Here is a 12547-nt window from a genome sequence, read left to right on the forward strand (position 1 = left end):
CAGGTATTTCTTTATTATTTTGTATGAATAGAGTAATAAAGGATTAGAGAAATAATAAAATGCAGAAACCGAACATTTGCGTGTATTTCTTTTACTTCTTACCATAGGATAAGTCATATACTCCCATTTCGTCTTCTTGCTCCCAAGTGGTGCAGTCAAGCACGCAGGGAACGAAACACATCATGTACAACCGTGTTCCTGTGTGCGATCATGCTCTGTGATACGCCTGCGTCTGCCTCAGTCATGGCGTATCATTGACTTATTTGACTTGCCAGGCGTTCTCGTGCCCAGCGTGCAAAATTACGCGCTGCGCGAAGCGAAAGAAACATTACACCTCGCACGCGATACCTTCAGCAGAACTTCGCGGCGAGAACGGCAGAAGGAAGTCACTAGCCTTCGCGGCAGACGCAGCACAGTCACCGATTAAGTTGGAGGAACGCCTTTATAGGAGCTCCATTTTCGGCAACACGCACTAGAGGGCTTATGCCATGCGGGGAGGCGCCATAACGTGTACCGATGAGAACACACAGGCATCGAGACGAAGGCGGCGTGCATGCCCCATCCCTTGACCCATGGCACGATACAATGCTATTGAAGATTATGATAATTTATTTGCATCTCCTTTTAAACGAGACAGTGACACATAGATACCTATTCTATTAGAGTGGGCGAGGCCTAACTACATGCAACTGCTGCAGGCAACTTATACGTACAACTGCTGCACGAAGACGCCATGCGGCATGCATCTAACACCACGTGACAAATGTGATGATGAGATGCAAATGATGATCATGGCGATGATGATGAGGATGGTTTATTGTCATCCCCAAACCTGCCTGATTTAGTCAGTTCTGCAATATATATTTATCTTTCCATGATTTCTGATACATCTGCGTAATCTTCTTGTTCATAGAGACCTATTCATGCCTGACGTGAAGCTTGTGTAGAGCCAAAGTATGTACGTTGCGAGAACAGGTGGCGAATTGGTGGGGCTGATTGAGCAGTGCAGATAACGTTGCATGATAGTGTCATGGTGACATTGTATGAGTCTGTGGAATTCCTCAGACTTAGTAGAATATGTCTTTGTGGCGTCGTGATAAAACGCCGTGAGTTTGGCGTTGTTGTCCTCGCTAAACGCAGCCACGCGCTCGAACTCCGCCAGCCCAGTCTTCCACGTCTTCAAATATGTCGCCATGAAAAGCCGTCGGCACTTGGGGGTTCAGCAGCGTTAGGTAAGTCGGTGTCACCCTTTCCGTAGAAGTCGCAGTGGTCGTAGTCATCGCTTTTTCCTGGAGGTTTCCAAATTCTGGGGCGAGGCCTCCTATTCGACGGCTTGTGCGGTGAACTGGAGCCAACTCCAATTGTGCGAGGTTCTTGTTACCCAGTGGGGTCTCCTGCATAAGTTGGGTGTACCCCGCACCTACACCAAATCGTCGCGTATACCCTGCTGAAGTATACACGCTGAATGGGGATCCAGACGTTTGTACTTCACGAAAGCTAACAGTTGACGCGCGATACGCAGACGAACCTCGTTCTCTTCCTCTTCAGTCCCCTTGCTGTGCCACACCATGTGGCAACATTATTTGCGCACCGCACGGGAGACACAAGCGCAATGCTCCAGTAATCTCCCAGTCTTCGTTCCAAGTGGTGCGAAAATAACATCGATCATGAATTGTAACCAACTAGCCCAAACAAGTAGTCGGCTATAGAGAAGCGAAGTGCGTAGACGAAACACCCGAGATAAAGATGGTATTTGTGAAAAGTTAAATCAGACCATGGATCGAACAAGAAGCGTCTAGCTGTGTAATAGCGAATAAAGTTAGGAAAGCGTTAAAAAAAAGTTAGTCGCTTAGCAACGTAACTCAAACGCGCATGCGATGCAGAGATTTTTTTTTTGTTAATTTCACTTCAGGTATAATGCAATGCGAGGACGCTGCGGCTTGTGTAATAATGTACAAAACACGTATGTACTAAGAGAAGATCTGAAAGTCAAATCAAACTATAGCGCGGAATACTGTAAGAAAGAAAGCCTCTTTCGCAATGCTACTCCGGAACAGAATAAGAAATGTGTGCAGAGCAGTGCTTCAAAGAGCGATTACATGAACAGAAATTAAAAAAAAGTGACCTTGGCATAGAAGAGAAAGTTTGTCTCCAATGATATACAGTTGCTCACACACTCCAGGCAATTTTTCCCTTCATTCATTTTATTCAGTTACGAATTACGAAGCAGGCGTAATTATTGGAACGCAAATCAGCCACACTGATGCTTCGCTACTCGAGATGTTCTTCATTTCGTCCAAAGTTGTCAATGGCGTCCAGGACAGCTGGTGGAATTGCCCCAGCTTCATTTGGGGCCATAATCAGCGTAGCTGAAAAGCGACAAATCCAAGGTGTAGGTTAAATTGTCTGATCCAATAGGAGAGGAAAATAAGAACAAAAACTGGAATAAATATTTCTTGATATTTGTAGCCATCATTATTTAACTTTGACAGCTGAAGTATACAACAGTCACTTATTCTGAAATTTAAAAGAAACGGTGTTTATTCAGTCTCAGCTAAAACTCTGCAGTTGTACGAAGACAGAAAAATATCTTGTAATGACATCTCCTACAACATGTCACTTGTTTCACGGGTGTCATAGGTTCCAAAAGACAGATACACTGACTGAAAGATCATAGTCAGCAATGAGCGCGCAAGCAGTTTGACAAGGGACAAAAAAAAAACATATGTTCTTTTATTCTTATGTGATGGCGTTGATCCTGCTTGAACATGCTCTTTTCCCACGATCACCAATAAGAAGAAATAAAAGTCCTGTGCGGAAGTGAACGCTGACAGACGCAGTCTATAAACATTGGCTGTTAGAACCTAACAACTAACTTCTATACATATGCTTATGTCACGGTGCGCCCTTGTGGACGCAAAGGCTCGGCTACCGACCCTTATCGCTCTCCCTGCTTGCATGCTGCATGAGTGAGCGCATAAAACGTAAGCCATGTGTGCCTCAAGGAGATCATTACTGTTGTCCAGCCGGGTGTGCGGCAGCTCGCCATGCCTTAGTAAAATATGTTACGTTCTTCGTGTGTCTGATCTGTCCTGCTTGACGCTACGGACGGGTACACAATACGCTGTACGAATATTATGTAATCAAGAGCGTTAGTGTCCAGGTGTATCCTTCGAGTAGCACCAAACTAAGGATTTATATATGTGATGTGCATTGAAAAGCATGGTTCTGCTGAGACATTGAATAGTGGTTATTTATCGTTATTGCAACCCATTGTAGCTAAAGTTGAATATTTTCGCAATACACTCACAACGCGTCTCTACTGAATTGCAAAAAAAAAAATTAGACGTAAAGAACATCTCAACCTGTTGTTACTCAGTCATGCAAAGCATCTAGCAAAAAGGCTACTGGCAGCGTCAGATAGATTCTCGTTTCCAACGCCCTATTTGACGGCCGAAAAGCAAATTTATTGCAATTTCACTAAGATTCTAAAAATAATATTCCCTGAGGTATTTATTTGAGAAACCATGAAATGTCCTGATTGCACTACATCGATACCAAATTCCAGTAAAATGTAGTGCACATCTTAAGTGCACATTGTAATCGAGGGAATTTGACACCAGAAAGTGCCATTCATCTTGGCAAACCTTGGCGAATCTGATCTTTCATCTCTTTGTTCCCACATCACCACGAAGGCATACAACATGAAGCTTTTCTACAACAAACTGCGCATACCCTGTCGCGATCTGCTTTCGAGTAGGTACCCCGCTACGTCAACTTGAGGTGATACCTTGTTTGGCTGCGTAATCTTACCGAGTGTGACAGCAACCACCACGAAGAGGAATTTTCCAAGAAAGCCGTCCATGTCTTTAACTAGAGAGCTGGAGAGGAAAGAGAATTATTATTTTGTTTAATATAATTCGTGCGACATTATTAGGCTAACGTTTTTACCACAATCTTGATCTACTCCTCTGCTGTCGCATTTGAATTTAGGTTCTAAAATATGTGGCCCAACTTTAAATCATTTCGAAGCTACCAATGAGTAATCTTGTTAGTATTTGTGCATTTGCAACTGAAAACTAGGGACTCAACTTGAAGAGCTCTAAATATTTTGTTAACAAGTATAATTGAATACAACCATGATAAGCTTACAATCGACGACCCTGTGACAAAAATTATGCTGCTTATTCTAAGTATATTACGAGTGTCTATAGCACAAATGATTTATTTACAATACTAAGTAATCAGGTGAATATGTTCCAAGAGCTTAACTACAGTCGTTCCCTACAATACAACGTGAGAGTCTGGCAATTAGTCTTTAAACAAAACCTGTATTAATTTCGCGTTTTGCGCAGCAGACTTCAAAAGCTTTTATCCTCGAACAAGAATCGAACTAAACAGTTCCTTTTGGCAGCTCAACTTCTCGTTTGCAGAAGGCTCACGTGATTCTATCCTTAGGAAGATCAAATTAAATTATCCAATGACCATGTATTCTAAAGACTACCCTGTGAACGAGTGCGTAAAACACATTCCTATTTCCTTATGACATTACAAGAAAAAACAACATTCACCACAGAAACCTTAACAAATGATACAGTGAAACATGATGACCTTTTTTGCCCGAGGTTCCCCTCCAAGTGAGCTTCAGCCTGTTCTAAAGGCAGGGCTACGCTTTTTAATCTATCATTTCTTTCGAATCGGATTGTTGGGATTGGTGGGATTGGTGGAAAGTGCATGGATTTGTCTGATCTTTCTGCTTGGGAATTGAGACGTTCTTGCGGCTTTGTACTCACTGCAATCTATGTTCTTCGAAGTGTAGAAGACGCTGTCAACACGCACAATCAGCCCTGATTGCAACGGTTGACCTTGTGGAGGTCGCGAATGGGTACGCGCTGAGCGTCTCAAGGCACTTGTTTGCTTGCGAAAAATTTATGAGGGTGTTTCACATCGCTTGTGCGTGCATTCGTCCGTCGCCCAATGATTTCAGTATCAGGCATCTGTGCTGTAGGTCCTGCTGCCGGACAATTTTATTAAAGCTTATTCTATTATCATTCCCCAGTATATTGCTGAAAAGGGCAAGCTTACGAAGCCACGAAACCGTTTGAAGCCCTAGTGACGAAGTTTAATCAAATCCATATACTTCCCATAATTACCGTTCTGGCACAACTGCTCAAATTTCAGCTCCCCTAATCACTAGCGCCAGAGTTCCCTCTAGTAATTATTGGATGAAACAATATGCTAGTCATGACTGTGATTAGGCTTGACTAGACACGCATCGTTCGACGGTGCGACGCCTGTTGCGTCACAGGAAAAGCGATAGTGCTAGACATGCAAAGAGACACTGCGAAAATGCGCAGCGTCGAAGCACAAACGGCAAGGGTGCGAACGTGGGCGCCATATTGATCTCGACGGTGCGACCCCTGTTGCATTCTGGACCCTCTCTAGTGAAGCAGTTCGCCGGGCAATATTCGTGAAGTGGTCAGAAGCCGCTTAGCGAGGACGCCTCAAAGCAACCCCCTGCCGCGTAACCCTCAGACAAGACGGCCAGTCCTCACTACCATCTATGGACGAGCGCGCACTGACTAGGCGACCGCAGCGCTCCTCGTATCCAGACGCGCGGCGAGACGACTGAAAAAAGTTGACCCTGAAGTACGGGCGGAATTTCGCAACCGCCCAAATTAGGACGAGACACTCACGCTCAGTGATGGAATAGTTGTACTGAGAGGATGACAGGAGCCAGCGGCGGTAAGCCATAACACGGTCGTCGCCGCGCTGGCGCCGTGCGAGTACTACGCCGAATGCATGGCCGCTGGCATCATTACGGACTGTGTGACGCCCACAGGCTACACGATGGTTCAATAATGTTCTGGGCAAGCATATTGCGAACTTCTGCTTGAATTACTTGACGCTTAGCCGGCGACTCATCATAGCTGTTGTTTGAGCCAAAGGACGATGGTTAAAGTCATGTGTATCGTGGTAAGAGAACAGAACGCAGTAGAGCTCATGAGGCTGCTCTGACAGCATGTCGCGTGCAATCATTGTCGGTAAGTCGGCTATAGAACAAGTTGCAAACTGCGATGGTAGAGGAGAGTCAGTTGCATTGCCGCCTACAGCAATAGATGCTACTGGGTGATCCTAGAATGAGCAAAGCTGGGCCTGAGACGTCCAGCGTGGCAGCAAAGCTGTGGTCCAGCCGACATTAACCACTGGCAGGCAGACGTTATTTGCCATAAGAGATAAACTCTACGAGGTACTAAGTTAGCATGTGTAAGGATGACTTCTTGCATGGGAACCGTGATGTAGTTACTGTCGGGCACAAGTGGGGATGACACAAAGTCAATGAAAGCAGCACTGAAACTGGCGAGAGAACGATGTGACTAGAACTGAGGCGTCCATGGTTGCTTCTGTGGCATCCACAACAGCAGGTCAAGGTGGAGAGTAACACTCTATGACAGCAGAATGCGCAGAGAGTCCGTCGAGGAGTCCAGGCCGAGGAGGTTTGGATAAATACATTGAATATTGCCGCGCGACTGGCCGCTCGACGAACTTTGCGTGTATTCGCGGGCTTTTTTCACGCTCACAAATCCGCTTTTATATATTACGTATTGAGCAACCGAAAGTGATATCGCGAGTTTTTTATGTTGTTCTACAATTTTTTTGTTAACACTTTTTATGTAATATTAATATCTGAGAATATGGGTAAAATAAGGATTAATCCTCTAATTAGGTGGAGTGCAAAAAATAATATGAGCATTTTGTAGCGACGGAAAACAACATTACCGTGGCTATGCCTAGCTAGGTAGCATTTACATGATTTTCAGGTTTAGCTCAAGTCAAGCACCCAGTATGGCAGTAATGCTGCACTGATTAAAATTTAGTATTTGTTGAAATACTAAGCTGTATATAATTATGCTTTCAATATACTGAATGGTGAGAACATCTGTGATCAGTCCTATAGCAAACTATATATACACGCTTCTCTCACCTCTGGGATGGATGCAAAGAAAGCAGTTGCGACGGAGACGACGAGGGTCCTGCAATAATAAACGTTGTTACCACCACTTTATATATCCGCTCTTATAGGCCACGTGCTCAATCTACTGGACCAAAATAAATAAATATGATACACATTTTTTCCTGGAAAAGTAAAGAACTCTTGATTACACTTTAAACTTGACATTTCCATTATCCGATATCCATGTCCTCTTCAAAATTCCCCCAAACAAATATCCATTGCACCCACGAAGTGCTTGGCAGGTAAATTTATTAACAAAACTTTTTTCTGAGACTGAGCTGTAGTGTACATGGGCTAATGGAATTCTTTCACATCGAGCACTACCATGCGCTCATACCTAATACCTCCGGGATCGCTTTTTTGCCTCTGTGTTTTTACTTTACTGTATATTGCTGATGTCTCATTGCTCTCATGTCTCATATACAGCTCCAGCTGTGAGTGGGTTCAGATGACTACTTAATTAAAAAAACAATACATATATATATATAGGCGGTAAAAGTTTTTTTTCTGGAATGGCTATTCTAAGTGCTGTCACGAGTTGACTATGGGGATGACACTTGAGGGACGTTTTCAATTTCTCGCGTAAACGATCACTTCTGAGTGAGAGAACGCAACAAACAAAAAACATTGCACCAGAAATATTGAATTTCGGAAATCTCGAGTGAAGTTGTACCCAACATATAATAAAAACAAAAAAAGGCCACCACAAATCCAGGAGTGATCAGACGGATGTACAAGAGCTGCCCTCGCCGCATGCAAAAAGTGATCCTGATATTTTAGGTGTGTTGCGAACCATGATTACCACGGTAAATAAAGGACATGCTTTCTTAGCTTTATAATTGCCTATTCCTGAAAGACCTTATCAAATCTTTTTCTAAATTTAAAACCGTAAGAATCAAATTAACCATGATTGCCACAAGTGAAAAAGCGAACAAACGCAAATGCGCCGGCAAAACAAGCTGAGTAACTGTAGGAAATTCCTCCTCCTCACTCTCCTCAATCCTCATTCTTATTCTTCTGATTATTTCAGTCTCATTATCCGGATCCGCAGTCAGTGGGGCATATGTGGGCTCTCAGTTTGGCAGAACTTTTTGCTCTTATGGTAAAAACGCTTAAGCTCGTTCCAAGCGCTTGTTGCTTCAGTTGCCGCTTAGTGTTGTGCATCGATCGCGAAAACAAAGAACACTGTTTGCTCCTTCGTAGGATTGCTGTTGCACTTTTTATATGGCACTCGATGTCGCATTTACCTCTACTGTTTCTTGTCTTGCATGTTCATACTGTTTCCTTGTTTATCTCGGGTTTTGGCGGCTAGCGAATCACGACTTGCTTGAGTAACTGCTCGCCACAGTTCAGAAAGGCACATGTTGAGCAACCCCAATGTAAACTATGAAGACAAATATTGCAGAACGTGGCCCAGCCGCTCGTAGTTCTACTCTGGCTCAATTTTGTTGTAAAGCTTGGCTGTCTTGAAGACCAAGAAATTTTCTTAAATTTATTCCAGCTAGTTTGCTAAGCTGCTTGCTTAGCAAACTGCTGCTTAGCAAGCTGCTTGCTTCTTTTGATGGCGCTATGCGAGGTACCAGGTTTGCCCAAATGTTCCTCGCAACTTGTTTACAAATACGATGTAGGTTCATTGCGGGAACCTGCTTTATGTTATAGATGTGAGATGCACGCTAATATGACCGGTGTGGGCTTGCAGGTCCATGCATGCCACTCAAGCAAATGCCAAGTTTCCATTGTATGAATCTCCCTTGACTTCGCAGGGCTTGTTTGGCTAATCCCTTCATCTGTGCAATAGAATACTCATAGGTCTTGAGACTTACCCTGATCCTCTCGTCCAACAAAAAAAATCTTTTAGGCATTGCATTAGGGAATATATCTGAGTGATAATGTGACAATTTTCGCCACTATAACCTTTCTTTACTCCCGTCTTATCAGCGAAGGCCTTGTTAGAACAGAGTGCCATGCAGTGACAGAAATTCTCATCACAATAAGAAAATCTCCGAAGGAGATTTTTGAGTCTGACTAGGACTTCGTCTTGGGCAAGTTGGTGAAGTCTACTGCACATTGTTTTTGTGCGCGAAAATCTATTTACAGAGGAAATGCATATGAAAGTGCGAACTACCAACAAATTTAATGATTCAAAGGATATAACATGGTGTACAAGTTTCGTACGCAGGCAAGAGGCGGATGTTGTGACAGTGCTAGTTTGGCTAGTAATGCTACAAATAGGCATTAAACAAGTGCACCTCTGAGGAATTTAGGCAATTGAAGTGCTACTAACATGTGCACAATCGTTCTGATAAAATATATGTTCGTGAGCTCATGCGATGTTTTGTTGCTACTCGTGCCCAGGATCATAATGTGCGAAAGCACGGCTCACATGAGCAGGCCTTGCAATGTGCGCTGCACCATCCGGTTTATTTAAATTGTTTGAATGCTCCCTCAAATAGTAATTCAGGCATTGGGCCGTTTGGTCCACATAGAACTTGCCACAACTGAGAGATATCTTATGACCAACCCACAGCACAATTCACAAAATGGTTGGCGTGCTTTTTCATACACCCTTGTCTCTTGGTACGAGAACACAATTGGGCTAATTTGGTAGGTGTGTAAAGGAACAAATGGGACATTGTATCTAGCAGGCATGTTCTTGAAGCTGTGGGTGATTTTGTTCACATATTTGTATATGAGGTGTACAATTTGTACACCTCATATACGTACACCTCACAATTGTACACCTCACTAGACCTGAGGTGTACAATTTGTACACCTCAGGTCTAGTGACGTCTGTTCCGCTTACGTCTGGTTAGCAAGTACTTGTCGAGCTGCTCTTCAGCTTTCGGGAAGTGGATTCGGCCATGGCACGCATGACTTATAGGATAAACCTGCTTTTAAAAACCTGTCGATCTGACCTGCCTCATTTTACCATCAGTGGTAAATAATTCAACGCTGTTACTGCAGCACCCCCTTAAATATAGTCCAAGGTGATCCCTTTTTGGTCCCAAAACATGGACGCCGTACCTTACCTGCACAAATTTGCATTTTAAATTCCTTAGGTTGAGGGGAACAAATGTCTTCAATTTTCTTTGTTTTGACATTGTACAAGAATAACCGTGTGTCAATTCATTAAGAGTAACCTACCTAAAACAGATGTGTCTCTTCACAATAGCGTACAAGCTTCTGGCACTGCCCAGGCGGCGCGTCGGTGCAAAAGCTATCATTGCTTCGCACAAGTTGAGTCAACATTAGCACGGTGGGACTGGTCTGCCAGTGTTGTGCTAATATCGAAACTGCATGCATGCTCTTGCTTACAGCAACAGAAATGGCACGAATTTTGCTTTGTTACTGGAAGCCAATAGCAAAATTATGCGCTTTCACATACGACAAATGTTATACACTGCTGCGCACATTTTTGGCGTGAATGAAGGGGTCTTTTTTTGCTGGAGGGCCAACATTCATAGCAATGGAAACACACATTTTTTTTTAGTTTGCCACACCGTGTATTAATTTATGCTTTGAGATAGCAATTCAGAAGAGTCTGTGAGCATGACTCGGCTTGATATTCGAGTAGCTCGCGCTTTTATGGCACTGCTTCGACGCTCTAGTCAGCCCTCAATTTTTGCTTACTTTAGCGTGTTCAAAGTGATTAGCCGCTTCTCAAGCTAATGCACGGAGGTAATGATGAAGTGTGACCATTATATTCACGCCACTGAAATATGCATTTCGCTGGATCTGCTACTGCGGCCACACATTTCTTTTCATACATACTGCAGCCCGTTAGGGCTTTTGCAGGAGGGGGTGCACATGCGAGTAAAACTAATTATGATATGCCGAAACAGGAACATAGAAATAGAAGAATGTAAAGGAGCTATACATCAGCAATAGCATCTAAAAATTGAGAAATAGGTAACGAACGAACTTCGGCAGGTAACAAATTTCACTGTTCAATCATGCGGGGGAAAAAGCTATTTGAAAGTGTTAGTGCGTGGATGGAGTGGACTGATATTAGAGGCATGATAAGCTCTAGTTGAAGTCGGGCAAACAGGCGTTAAAAGGGAGGATCTGATAGGCGACAAAGTTCTTAAAAGAATAGAAAATCTTCAGAGATACTATGTGCCGTCGTCTAAAAAGAAACTGGAGGTTTAATTCTGCTAGAGCAGCTGACGGTGAAAAGTCTCAGTAGAAGCGACGGTAAACAAAACGAATAGCCTTCCTCTGGACCGATTTAATACAATTAATTTCACATTGTTTATATGGGTTCAATATGGAGGAAGCATATTCTAAAATTGTGCGAATCAGTGTTTTGTATGCTACTAATTTAGTGTCCCTCGGAGCAGCAGACAAAGTCCGGCGGATGTAACCAAGTTTTTTTCAAGCTTTACTACATATGTAATTATATGTTTGGAACAAGAGAAGGTGAGTGTAAAAATGACGCCTAAATATTTGTATTGAAAAACTCGTGTTAATGGTACAACGTTGCACATATAATCAAAACAAACGGGCATGCTTCTGTTAGTAAAATACATTATAACAGTTTTATCAAAATTGATGCTCATTGTCCAGGTACCACACCAGACACAAAATGAAACAAAGGCATCTTTAAGGCGCTGATGATCAGCCAGTGAGTCAGCTGGGCTGTAGATAACACAATCATCTGCATAGAGGCGTATTTTTGAAGTAACATGGTCTGGAAGGTCGTTAATACAGAATAAAAATAGTAGAGGGCCAAGTACGAATCCCTGTGGGACCCCTGAGGTGATGTCGACTACAGATGAATTCCCAAAATCATAGCATACGAATTGGGAACGCAACGAAAAGAAACTGTAAATCCAAGACACTAACTGAGGGTTATTTAGAATATTATGGAGTTTCAAAAGGAATTTAGATTGTAGTACATTGTCGAAAGCCTTGCTAAATTCAATGAAAATGGTGTCAATCTGATTACCTAAGTCGATGTAATGGGAAAGGTCATGCGTGAACCCCGAAAGTTGGGTTACAGTACTAAAACCACGGGATCTCGGGGCAGGCTGACACCGCGGCCGCTTTGGTCAAGTGCGCTTGCGTGATCTATTCTCGCGCTACCTGCATGTGAGCTCATCTTTTTCGCCTGCGTTAGAGGTGACAGTCATGCCGCTACGAGGTGTTAAACATGTTTAGTGTTTGAGCATCTCTGAATAGCATGAGCTATTAAGTACACCCATCACGCAAGTGCAGAGCCCTTCCGCTAAGTCTGTCTGGCAGGAGTCCTTTGTCCTGTAAATGTTCACGTTTTCCGTGTCCATTGTACAGCAGTATCCTGCTACGTCTACTTGGTTAAATGCCGACGCCAAACTTGGAGGAAAAAGCGAAGAAGCTAGATCCTTATTAAGTGACTTCAATGTGATAGAATTTTTGAAAATTAGCTCTCAATAGAAACCACACTTAAATTTGTGAGAAACTCTCACTAAAAGGCAAAGCTTATCAAATGCACAGGGTAGGCAAAGCCTACCCTGTGCATTTTCATTCCTTAAGAATTTCTGTACTTTTCCT

At 43.2% G+C, this 12547-nt stretch overlaps 1 long non-coding RNA gene across 1 annotated transcript; it reads right to left on the minus strand.

The window, feature by feature from the left end:
- Positions 1-2186: 2186 nt before the first annotated feature.
- On the minus strand, positions 2187-7042 carry LOC129384697 (uncharacterized). Its single transcript, XR_008612367.1, has 3 exons — positions 6986-7042; positions 3814-3881; positions 2187-2369 (listed from the first exon to the last, which is right to left on the minus strand). It is a non-coding gene; the product is annotated as an uncharacterized lncRNA (long non-coding RNA).
- Between the last annotated feature and the right edge of the window lie 5505 nt (positions 7043-12547).

Source organism: Dermacentor andersoni, chromosome 6 (genome assembly GCF_023375885.2).
Source record: "Dermacentor andersoni chromosome 6, qqDerAnde1_hic_scaffold, whole genome shotgun sequence".
Lineage (NCBI taxonomy): Eukaryota > Metazoa > Arthropoda > Arachnida > Ixodida > Ixodidae > Dermacentor > Dermacentor andersoni.